The sequence below is a fragment of the Meriones unguiculatus genome, chromosome 3 (genome assembly GCF_030254825.1).
Source record: "Meriones unguiculatus strain TT.TT164.6M chromosome 3, Bangor_MerUng_6.1, whole genome shotgun sequence".
NCBI lineage: Eukaryota > Metazoa > Chordata > Mammalia > Rodentia > Muridae > Meriones > Meriones unguiculatus.
In genome coordinates this window covers 152,503,167-152,516,221 of record NC_083351.1, presented here as the reverse complement: position 1 = coordinate 152,516,221, position 13,055 = coordinate 152,503,167, and positions in this window count along the sequence as shown.

The following is a 13,055-nucleotide window of genomic DNA, read 5'->3' as shown; positions in this document are numbered from 1 at the left end:
CCCCTTACTAGGACACCTACTTGGATACTGAGCTATCATGGGCTACATCTGAGCAGAGGTTCTAGGTTATATCCATACATGGTCCTTGGTTAGAGAAACAGTCTCATAAAAGACCCCTGTGCCCAGATATATTTGGTCCTTGTGGAGCTCCTGTCCTCTCTATGTCATACTAACTACCCCTTCTATCATATGATTCCCTGCACTGAGCTGAAGGTTTGGTTATGAGTCTCAACATCTGCTTTGATACACTGCTAGGTAGAGTCTTTCAGAGGCCCTCTGTGGTAGGCACCTGTCCTCTTACTTGTTTTCTCTTACTTTGAATGTCCATCCCATTTGTCTTTCTAAGTGAGGATTGATCATCTTACTCTGGATGTTCTTTCAGGGTTATCTTCTTTAAAGTGTACAGATTTTAATATGTTTATCCTAACTTATAGGTCTAGTACCCATTTATAAGTGAGTATATATCATGTGTATCTTTCTGCTCCTGGAATACCTCACTCAGGATGATCTTTTCTAGATTCTACCATTTGCCTGCAAATTTCATGATGCCACCAGAGAGATGCAAATCAAAATGACCATGAGATTTCACCTTACACCCATCAGAATGGCTAAGATCAAACACTCAAGTGACAACACATGCTGGAGAGATTGTGGAGAAAGGGGAACCCGATTCCATTGCTGGTAGGAATGTAAACTTACACAACCACTTTGGAAAGCAATCTGGTGTATTCTCAGACAATTAAGAATAGTGCTTCCTCAAGATCCAGCTATACCATTCCTAGGCATCTATCTAAAAGATGCTCAAGTACACAACAAGGACATTTGCTCAATCATGTTTATAGCAGCTTTATTCATAATAGTCAGAATCTGGAAACAACCCAGATGTCCCTCAACATAGAAATGGATACTGAAATTGTGATACTTTTACACAATGGAATACTACTCAGCCATTAATGTTTTTAATGCAATTCCTAGCATACCATATAAAACTACTAGATTTCATGTGTAGAATCTTGAATCCATTTGAGTCTATCAAGTAATTAAAGCATGGATTAATTGTGTTTGAAATACATGTGATTTAGAATCTCTCTTGTATATTTACAAAGTATGAACAAGACATGTCTTTCTCATTTTATAATCTAGTAGTTGCCTCTAAGCCACTTGATAAACTAACAACTTATGCATGTCTTGAGCATGCAGTCACACTCTCTATCAGTTCATTGGTGCATTGAGCACAAAGTCCTAACATTAGCTAAGAATGTAGTCATGAGTGATAGCTGCTGGGAGAAGTAAAATTGGTTTTCAGCAATGGAGTGACACTGAGAATATCCAGCTGTAGGACAGACCTTATGTTCAGGAAGAGTTGGCCAACAGAAACCAAACTCCATGTTTTAAATAAAATCTTCATTTGTTTCAATATTTGTTGCTTTTAGAATGTGTGAATGTGTGTATGTGCATATATGTATATGTATTTAGTTAGTTAGCTTTTGTTAGCTTGTTTGTTTTTTGTTTTGTTTTGTTTGTTTGTTTGTTTTGAGACAGCCCTGGCTGTCCACGAACTCACTCAGACAGGTCTCAAACTCAGAGAAATCCACCTACTTCTGCCTCACAAGTGTTGGGAATAAAGGCCTGTGCCACGACCACCTGATATATTTGTTTTTAAGAAAGAGGAAAAAAAAAGTTGGAAGGAAAGGGAAGTGGTGAGCATTTGTTGAAGAGTTGAGTGACAGATATTAAAATTATAAATGTGTGCTATATAATAAGGTCAGTAAAAAGATTTACTCGCAACTGGTATTTGGCTGAAATCTTCTAAAATTAATTAACCTTTAAAGAATAAAATGTAATCAGCTTTTAAGGTTTTAGAAAATGGGTAAACAATTCATCATAATGATTTTCTTTGCCAGTAAGTGCTTTGACTGAATTATAGCAACTTTGATTCTTATTTTAATCTCATAACATACAAATACTTCTAAATTCTAGATAGATAGATGACGATAGTTTTATTGTTATCCTTCAAAAACAGATACAAACACCACATTGATACTATAAATACCATCATTGTTGTAAATGATGCTGCCTCCCAAAGCAGTGGTTTGGATACAATATGTCTTCTACAGTCTCAGGCATTTTAAACCAGGTCCCCAGGTTAATGTCTCTGTTTAGGGAGGGTAGATGGTAGATCTTTACTACAGAAAATGCATGATTGTCAACGGACTTCGAGATAAAAGGTGCCTTTGCAACTTCAAGTTTGCTCTCTTCATGCTTGTGCTATACATGTGAGCTCTGAGCTCTGAACTTTCTTTTTCTGCCGCAAAGTCTGCTACCTGTTACCACATTTTCCTCCATGATGGACTCTTTTCACTCTGTATAAGCCTAAATAAAAATCTTCCTTCTGAAGTTACATTGAATCATTGTGATTTATCATCCATAAAGTGACTTGAGTGTTTCTCAGTTGCTTATTGAAGACTACATTTCCCATAAATAATATAAAATTAAGAATATTCAGTGTGCACTTCATTATCATATTCTTGTTCTAGAGCATTTGGTATGTTTAACAAAAGTATGTAGCTATGCTTTACATTTATAAAATTCAATAGTTCTTTCTGACTCATGGTATGCTATATTTTCTCTAACATACATCATCAGTTATATTTAAGAACAATCTTGATGTAAGAAATGAGAACAATAACTATGATTATAATTAGGGAGTGCATGCTAAATGTGCTTTAATGAAGTTCTATTGTGAGATCCATCCAGGGAACAAGCAGAAATCAAGACTAGCATGCTGACGAAGAAAGGCTAAACACAACTCATGGTTAATGAGTAGATAGAGTGCTCAGAATTGTTTGGTCTAGGAAGACATCTAAAGTACAGTTTGATATATACAGTAAAATGTAATTAAATGATAATTGCACTAAAGCATAACGAGTGTGGAATAAACAGCTTGTGAGTCAATAAAGCATGAAGCAGCTTGCTAAGGTATTTATTGATTGATGATTCATTTAGCTCTAAGTTTATTCCATTTCTAATTTAATCCAAGCTATCATATCATACTTCATTGGGAAAGTTGGGTGGTGTGACTGGAAGAGATTGAATTAAGAGTATCTATAGTTTTATTTAAGTGCACCTCCATGATTTTTTTCTACATTGTTATCACATTTACAGGCTCTTGTTTAATACCCCAGTACAATTTATATCTTATTACATTCAGGTTTTCATTAATTAAGAAACTTTGTGGTGAATAAAAATTTTATGAATGAATGAAATGTCTGCTCTTTTTTTACATTTTAATACATGAGTAATGTTTTAAGGTTCAAATCCAAACAAAATCATTCTTACTATTTTCATGAAGAAAGTGACATGTTAGACAAATCAGGCATTCTTATTGCAAGCAAAGTGTGTCTTTATTAATTCCCATCTGTATATATTTTTTAATATTTATATGACTAAGTCTGCTTTCACTAATAAATTCTATGTATGGGTTGAAAGGATGGATATTTAGGTAAGGTGCTTTCTACAAAAGCAAGAAGAGTGGAATGCAGAAATTTAGCACCAACATTAGTAAAACATAAGGCAGGCTTGGCATCCACCTGCAATCTCATTTCAGAAGACAAACAAAAGATCTCTTTACAAGCTGGCTAACAAGAACAAGACTAGATAAGCAGGAGAACTCCATGTTCAAATAAAAGACACTTCAGGAAGAAAAATAAATAAATTTCAAACTCTGCCTGCACATACACACATATGTGCCTACCTGTGTGGTACCTACCACACATACACACGTGCAAACATACATCCTACACATAATAATAAATGAATGAAAAAACAGTTTGTAAGAGTTTCACTTTCACTGGCTGGAAATAAACCTGAAATCAAACAATTGGATTTCCTTTCCACAAAATTAGCAAGCATCGGTGCTACACTTCATACTCTACACAACTCGAGATAAGCCCCTTGAGGTTGCGAAGAGTATCCAAAAAAGTTTTGGCATTGAGTAAACATTGTTATTTTCTAAATGATAACAAGCTACCTTTTAACAAAGAAAATTATACATTACTAAGAATGACTCCTTTTAGAAATATGATAAAGTTAGATTTTATCAAGAAATAGTACAACTTATTGAGAAATTTGCATCTGTTGAATAACGTTCCAATAAATGAAAAAAAAAAACAGCAAAACAAATGCTTATTACTTACAAAGAAAATATTTTGAAATAGAATATTTACCTTTTGTGTAAATTCAATATCTACTACTCATAAAATTGTAACTATTTCTCAGTTATAATGAAATATTAATTTTAAGAACAATGGTAAGGTATTAAAAAAGACACATCATTTCCTCTAAACATATGAGGAAAAATATTCTTATTCCTGAATATTTCAAGTTAAGAATTCATTCATCCAGTGGCTTTGAAATGATACAGAAATATTTTAACTTCATAACTTGTCATGTTTAAAACTTTGCCTTAAGACTCAATGGTAAAGAACACACAATGCTCTTGGAAAGGAATCAGTTCAGTTTTTAACAGCCATAACTGGTGTCTCACAAACACCAATAATTTTTGCTCCAAGAGATAAAACGCCCTCTTTTGCCCTCTTTGCACTTTGCATTCAATGCATGCACCATAGCCAGATACATACATAAACACAAAACAAAAAATAAAGAGATAGATAGATAGATAGATAGATAGATAGATAGATAGATAGATAGATAGATAGATAAGAGCAGGCCCTGTATCTCCCCTGGGCAGCATGATAGAGCTGGACATGATGGCATAGACATGAATGAGCCAGCCCCTAGGGAGTGAGAACTGGAGAGAGGGCCTGTCCCTTTGTGGTAGCTGCATGGATGGGCCAGCCCAGGTAGGGCAGGAGAGTTCACCTCTGCAGTTTGGGTGTGGAAGAACTGGTGGACTGACCAGCTCAGATACCTCTTAGGCCCAGATACAGGGCTTTGAAATGTCCCATCTCAAATCTATAACATTGATGAATTGCTGGAGTGTATGAAAGAGACTGTTCTACAGATCCAAAACTGCAGGATCTCCATGACATAGCACAACATGATATCTAAGAAGAGTCCTAGTGAGGTTCCAGCATTGATAGTGTAGCAGAAGCCAGAGGGCTTAAAACAGAGAAACAGCTCATTGGAATGAACATTTGCAAGCAAAGCGTGGAAAAAATGATGTATTGTAGCACACATTGGCACACTACAGCTTCCTGTAGAGGAATTTTAATCCAGCAACATGGTTGTTCTGGCAAGCACACAACCAAACACGTGATCAAGGTGGAATGCAGAAACCCCATACACCTTTATTTCCCTCTGGCTGGAATATGCACATCTTTAATCCTAACCAATGAAGGTAAAGTTAGTTGGCAGAAGGAAGCAATTGTGTTTAAAGTGACTTCTAATTGAGGGGCAGACAAAGTGAATAATCAGATAAAAAAAAATCAACAGAATGACTCAGAGATCAGATAAGCCCAACTCTCAGGAGGACAGGTAAAAGGAAACTACTTAAGAGAAGAACAGTAGAATCAGGTATAGTAGAGAGAAAGAGTAAAAAAAAATACAGTAGAGAGTTCAGTAGAGAAGACAGTACAGTTGAGTTGAAGTCAGTCAGTTGGCAATCAGTGGGGAATCAGCTGAGTGAGTACAGGGCAGTGGAGTTGAGTTCATTCATAAGTTTATGCAGAGGCCATTGAAGCCAGAGAACAAGAAGAAACCAGATGATCAAAAACAAATTGCCAGAGATAGTTTAAGCGAAGCAGAGCAATTCAGTGAGGAACAGGGAGAAGCCAAATTGAACCATATCAATCAGGAGAGAGGTTTGAGCCATAATAGCTGAGTTGAACCAGCCAGCCAGAGTTCAGAATGAACCAGAAAAGGGTCAGTTAATCATCAGTAACCCACCAAGACGACGATTTTATTAGGTGAATAAAAAATTATTTTCCAGCTTCCATAACAAGATTTTTTTATTCCTTCTACCGGTGTGCGGTTGCATGGACAGGTAGAGGGGAGAGGGAGGTGAGTAGGATTTGGTTGCATAATGTGAAATTGACAATGTACCAACAAAAAGTTAAAAAACAAAAACAAAATACCTTAATAGAACAAAGCCATTAGGCTGGAGATCAGGCTCAGTGGTTAAGAAGATTGGCTGCTCCAGCAAGTGATGCCAGTCTCATTCCCAGCAGCAACATGTGGCCCACAACCACCGGTAACTATAGTCCTATGGGATCAAGTCTCCTTTCTGATCACTCTGGGAACTGCACACAAAATGTGCACAGCAGCAAACAAAATGAGCACGTGAAAGAAAAATACAGATTTTTAAATGCCTTACATTATTATCGTGTGCTTATCACTACTTTAGAATGTTTTAAAAATCCTTCTTAACAAATTCTGATGACTGAGCTGGAGCACCGTCGATTTCCTCTGATTTGATTGTGACAAGAATCACATTCATTAAAAGAGGTTTTGATTTAAATAAAGGTTTCATGGTCTCTACTTGGTAACTTATACAAGCTCACAACTTTCCTGGTCTTTTCAAAAAGAAAACAAGAAAGGAAAAGAAATTCTTACCGCTTTGACAACTAAGAATTAAAAGCTTTTCACTTTGATGCTGTAAAATTCTCAATGGAAATGCATACTGAATCTTCGCTTCCAACTCCTACCAATAGAATAATTGTTGGTCCAACATAAGTGAATTTTATCATGCAGCATTTCTCATATATGGAATTTTGAATCAAAGAGTAGCACATGCTTGTGTTATACTTTACTTTCTTATATGCAGTTCCCTGTATAATACTCATGAATAAAATGTTAGGCTTTGTTGAAAACAATTTTTAAAATTGGTTTTTGGTGCCTTGAGCATATGTTTACAGAATAGAGGAGAACATATATTATATTTTGGCAGGGAATAAACATTTGATTTATGAACATGTATGGCTTACTGTTTTTGTGAACAAATTAGTTTTGTACAATGAAATGTTACATGATGATTTGTGTGTATAGCCGAAGTAGCAACCAGGGTCAGACTATCCCCGAAGACATGGCTAAATATAAACTCAGTGCTTTGAATCAAGATAGACCGTGTTAAAGAATTTTTAGTGGTTTATGTTTATCAAGTTATCCATGTTTCTGAGCTTTTCACTGTTTCTACAAGATTTGTTCCAATAGTGGATTCTTACCTCCTTCCCAGTACCTTGAACTTTTTCTTCCACAGGCATTTAAATGAAAAATCTAAGTAGTTCATTTTTTTATATCCCCTCTTTCTAGTGTGTTTGTGGGCACATACAGTCATGAACATAAACAGCCTAGCAAAATTTTTGAAGTTTTAGGTTAACCAACGTAGTCCAAGCAAGATAAAAAAGGAAGTGAAAAAAATAACAACTCTATTTTGAAATGAATTAAAAGTAAAAATTAAGCAATATACCAAAAAGCTACTTGAAGTTTTTAGGTATTTCAGCAAAAGACCTATAACATTAAGAAAAGAAGCAAGAGAATCGATGTTTACTGGTGCTTTCACTCAAAGAGGTCCATGCATTCTTGTGTATCATTGTATTTTTTATGTCAATGAGCCTTTCAATAGGACATGTGGTACATGAAAGTGAGTTCTATTGGTTGCTGCCTTACCCCATTGTAGGGTTCAGGGCACAGGCAGCACTGCCAGGGCTGAAAGTGTTTCTGCTCCCATTCAGGCAGGGCTGGTCTCCTTAAGAATTCTGAGCTCTGTGATGGCTGAATACATTTTTTTAAGTAACCTATCATCATAGAGTAAAGCAGAAAGTTTGCAGTGTGTGTGTTTGTGTGTGTGTGTTTCTGGCTATTTATTCTGTCATATTCTGTGATTGTACTTTTCTTGTCCTTAGTATATGTCATATTAGATAACCTCTGTAATGGTCTGTGGAAACTCAAGCAGTCAATGAAAATGGACTGCTGACATTAGAGATATATTTTGTGGGTAGAGTTCCAATTGCTGATGGAAATTCCCACATTTCTCCAGTTTATCTTAGCTCTTGGAAAGTGTTATATAAGTCAATGTAAAATATTCACTGTGGTTTTATAATAGTGCCAGATCAATTCCTTATAGTCGTTGTTCAATAAAAATATCTGGTTTGAATAGCCTAATATTTTTATTGAACAATGACTATAAGGAATTGATCTGTGGGATGGATTTCCCCAGGGTCAGATGATTGTTCAAGGTTCCTGAATAAACTGCACTGAAAAAAAAAAAAAGCATCTTCTGAATTACCGGAACTAAGAAAAAAAAAAAACAAAAGAAAGAAAACAATGTCTTTCTTTGTGCAAAACACTCATAAACATAGAAATAAAAGAGTCAGGGGCTGGTGAGATAGTTCAACAGGTAACCATGTTCACTGCCAAGCCTGATGACCTGAGTTCAATCTCAAGAAGAGATTGATGCTGTAACCTGACTTTTACAGTCATATGTCCAGCCTGGTAACCAGGATGTAATATTAGATTCCCTGGAGCTGAAGTTATAGGTGGTTGTGAATTGTAGCATGTGGGTGCTGGGAATTGAATGCAGTCCTCTGGAAGAGCAGCCAGTGCTCTTAACCGATGACCCATATCTTCAGCCCCTCTGTCTTTTACTGGGTGGGAGTCGAGTGGGAGTGTGCCTGAGTGTGCACTGGAAGCTTCGGGACAACTTCTGGGAGCTGGGTCTCTCCTTCTGTCCTGTGAGTCCCAGAGATGGAAGCCTGGTCATCAGACCTGGCAGCAAGCACCTTTACCCACTGAGCCATCTGCTTGGCCCCTTAGATGTTTAACTGCCGAAAAAAAAAAAAACTATCTGGTTTGTGTTTTTTTTTTTAAGTTTCCAAAAATATAAAGTGGGGACTGAAAGAAGCTTTAATAGACGTTGGTTTTCCCCGAAGGCTAGAATTCCACTACTTTTCCATCTACTGTTTCATAGTGATACATTCTAAAACACTATGTAATGACCCAAATTTTGAGGAAGAATCAGATAAATGTCAAATTTGGCTACACTCTTCCGGAAGGAAGGAAAGAAGGAAGGAAGGAAGGAAGGAAGGAAGGAAGGAAGGAAGGAAGGAAGGAGAGAAAAAAGAGATAAAAAAGAAATAAAAGGAAAAAGATAGTTGGAATGGATAAAAGATCAAAATACGCATCACTCACACATCAAGTTATCAGCGTTCTACATTTAAGCTTCAGAGTCAGGATTAAGATTAATTAGCTAAAATGTGTTCATAGTATAACATATCACCATAACTTAAATGTATCATCTTTCCAAGTATCCAAGATATCAAAAAATAAAGGAAATTTATAAACCAGTTTTAAATTTCATTAACAAAGAAACTGCTAAGCACTGGAATACAGCACTGAATAACTTAAGAATTAACTGGGCACGGATATCCATGTTTAATCCCAGCACTTTGGAAGTGGAAACGTGAAGTGTTTAGAGTCATTCTCAGCTCTATAGGGAGTTTGAGGCTAGACTAAGTTACAGGAGAGTCTACCTCAAAAAACAAAACAAAAAACAACTAAGTAAAAATTATAAATGATCTTCAGAAAACACTCATATTACTCAATGAATTGTGTAACTAATTTGTAAGATATTTAAAATATTTCATCCATCAAGTATTATACAATAAAAAACTGTACTATGCAATAATATGCTACACAACAGACTCATGAAAAACAAATACATCTGAATCTAATACTAATATGTAAACACTAAATTTCCTGACTTATAAGATCTGGAAGGGGACAGGAACCTCACAAGGAGACCAACAGAGCCAGGGGCTCCTTCACAGACTAATACTCCAACCAAGGACCATGCATGGGGAGGAACTAGACTCTCTGCTCAGAGGAAGCCCATAGTCTGCTCAGTTTCAAAGTGGGTTCCCTAGTAAGAGGGGCAGGGGCTGTTTCTGACATGAACTCAGTGGCTGGCTCTCTCATTACCTCCCTCTGAGGGGGAGGGGGTGTGCAGCCTTACCAGGCCACAGAGGAAGATGATGCAGCCAGCCTTGATGAGACTTGATAGGCTAGGCTCAGATAGAAGGGGAGGAGGACCGTTCTTATCAGGGCACTAGGGAAAGGGCATAGGGGGAGAAGAGGGAGGGTGGGTTGGATTGGGAGGAAATGAGGGAGGAAGCTATAGTGGGAATACAAAGTGAATACATTGTAATAAAAATAATTTTAAAAAAGAAAACAAAAAAATCACAATGAAATGAATTTTAATTAAATCATAACTTGCAAAAAAAAAAAAAAAGGAGCACTCCCTGCTTACAGAAACAGAGGAGACTGAAAATTGTGACACAAGTACTTTGACATATTCATAAAGATCTACATCAATACATTTGGAGTAATCTAAACATATCTTAAAGAAAAATGCAAATTTCTTACCTATTTATATGATTTGTGGTTTTAGAAACACTTGGTGCCTTTTAAAATTTCATACTGAACATTGAGTTATGAGGTTTTATGTAGTAAGTGCATTACACTTGCAAAACCTTTTCCTTTCAAGGAACATAACCATATTGGCAGATTCCTAGAGAGAGGAAACACTCCAAAAATTTAGATGAGTGTGTGATGAAGCAAGAATCTAAAAGCCTGCATTCATTATATTTCTCGTGGTTTCTATTCGTAGTGGAAAGATGGATCATTGAATTGAGCAGCTCTCCCCTCCCATCCTGTCTTTAGCTGATCCACTGAGAAAGATTTCAGCTCCTTCTGTAATCCCGGCTGTGTGTCAGAGCAAACACCATCACAGTGCTGGTGACCAAATGCTTACTCGATGATACTGTTATTGTAAGCCCTTAGAAATGTGACAATTTTGATATTAAATGACTTTCAGTTTGACAGCTTGCCATTTTGGAAATATTTTCTAAAATATCCCTATACTCTTTTTATTGTGGAAAGTGGAGACAAAACTAATCTTATCTCCAAAATTTTAATTCTAAAAACTCATCGTTTCATACACTCCCCACAGCAGTGTCTACTGTGAATTTTTTATATATTGATATATTCATATTTTACCATAAATAATAACATTAAGTAAAGTTTCTTTTTGATTGTCTGAATTCATACAATTCATTTTCAAGGATCTTGTTATGACTTCTAATTTTAAATGATATTGTAGCATCTTTTTAATTTAATACTGTTACATTTTTACAATTAGGATTATTCTATAATTTTAATACAGTAAAAATAATTTTACTTTTGAAAGAAGCATTAAATATACCAAAAATATTAATATTTTATATTGTAAAGACAGTGACATAATTAAAATATATGCCTAATGTCACCATGTGTCTACTTAGGGTTTATTTGTTGTGAAAAAGAGCATGACTCAGATCCACTTGGAGGAGAAAGCATTTACATCATTTTACAACTCTAGAGTCACACTCCACCTCAGAGAGAAGTGAGGACTCAAGGCAGGAATCTGCAGGCAGGAACTGAAGTAGAAGCCAGAGAGGAGTGTGTAGCTTGCTTACATGTTCAACTCAGAACAATCTGCCCAGGGTTAGTTACCCCACAGTAGGCTGAGCCCTCCAACCCCACAACAGTCATGGACCAAGAAAAGGCTTCTACTGACTTTCCTAAAGGGTCATCTTTTTTTTGTTTGTTTGTTTTGTTTTTCGAGACAGGGTTCATCTTTTTGGCCTTGGTTGTCCCAGACTCACTTTGTACAAAAGGCTGACCTCAAACTAACATAGATTCACCTGCCTCTGCCTCCCCAAGTGCTGGGATTACAGGTGTATGCCACTACTCCCATTCTATAGGCCCATCTTAATGATACTTTCTCTCAATTAAGATTCCTCTTCCCAGGATGAAAACAAGGAACAAGACAGGAGCCTACCCACAGAGGGCCTCTGAAAGACTCTGCCCAGCAGGGTATTAAAGCAGATGCTGAGACTCAGAGCGAAACTTTGGTCAGAGTGCAGGGAATCTTACCAAAGAACTGGAGATAGAAAGACCTGAAAGGGAATGGAGCTCTACAAGGAGAGCAACAGAACCAAAATATCTGTGCACAGGGGTCTTTTCTGAGCCTGATACTTCAACCAAAAAGACCATGTATGGCAATAACCTAGAACCCCTGTACAGATGTAGCCCATGGTTCAGTAGACATGTAGACATGGTTCAGTCTCCAAGTGGGAATTCCTAGTAAGGGGAACAGGGGCTGTGTCTGACATGAACTCAGTGGCTGGCTCTTTGACCACCTCCCCCTGAGGAGAGAAGCAGCCTTACCAGGCCACAGAGAAAGACAATGCAGCCAGTCCTAATGAGACCTGATAGACTAGGATCAGATGGAAGGGGAGGAGGACCTCCCCTATAATTGGGCTGTTGAGGGGTATGGGAGGAGAAGAGGGAGGGAGGACAGGATTGGAAAGGAATAAAGGATGGGGCTACAGCTGGGATAAAAAGTGAATAAACTGTAATAAATGAAAAAAATTAAGGGAAAAAATTAATGCATAAAAAAGATTCCTCCCCAGAGAACTCTAGCTTGTGTCAAGTTGGCAAAGACTGTGCAAGATATCATGGTATGAGACTTGTAATTGAGTACTGCATTAAATGTGTGACTTTAAATTTCTTAAAATTTCATTGAGTAAAATTTTTATTGTGTGAAATATAAAAGGTAATATAGTAGATATCATTGCTCTTATCTAGGCAATTCTATTATATACTGTTAAATAACTTTTACAGTTCTTATGAATGTTTCTATAAAATTACAAACACTGAAATTTTATATTAATTACTTCTTTATTTATAAACCTGTTAAATAATATTCTTATTTGAAATATAGGTTAGGAATTGCCATATTTATATTTCAGGCAGGGTGTAAAGTGAGAGAATATTTTGACATGAGGGTGAAGAATTCAGAATGATTTTCTATTAAAAACACATTTGTACCTTACTATAGAAATCTGTAACACAAAGAATCATATCAAAAGAACTTTACACTTAAATTTAGTAAGTTAAATTTATTTTTTTAGGAGATAACGAATTTCATATCATTCTTACTTTCTTTCATTTTTATATTTTATCCTTTTGTATATTCTATTCTTTGTATATTATAT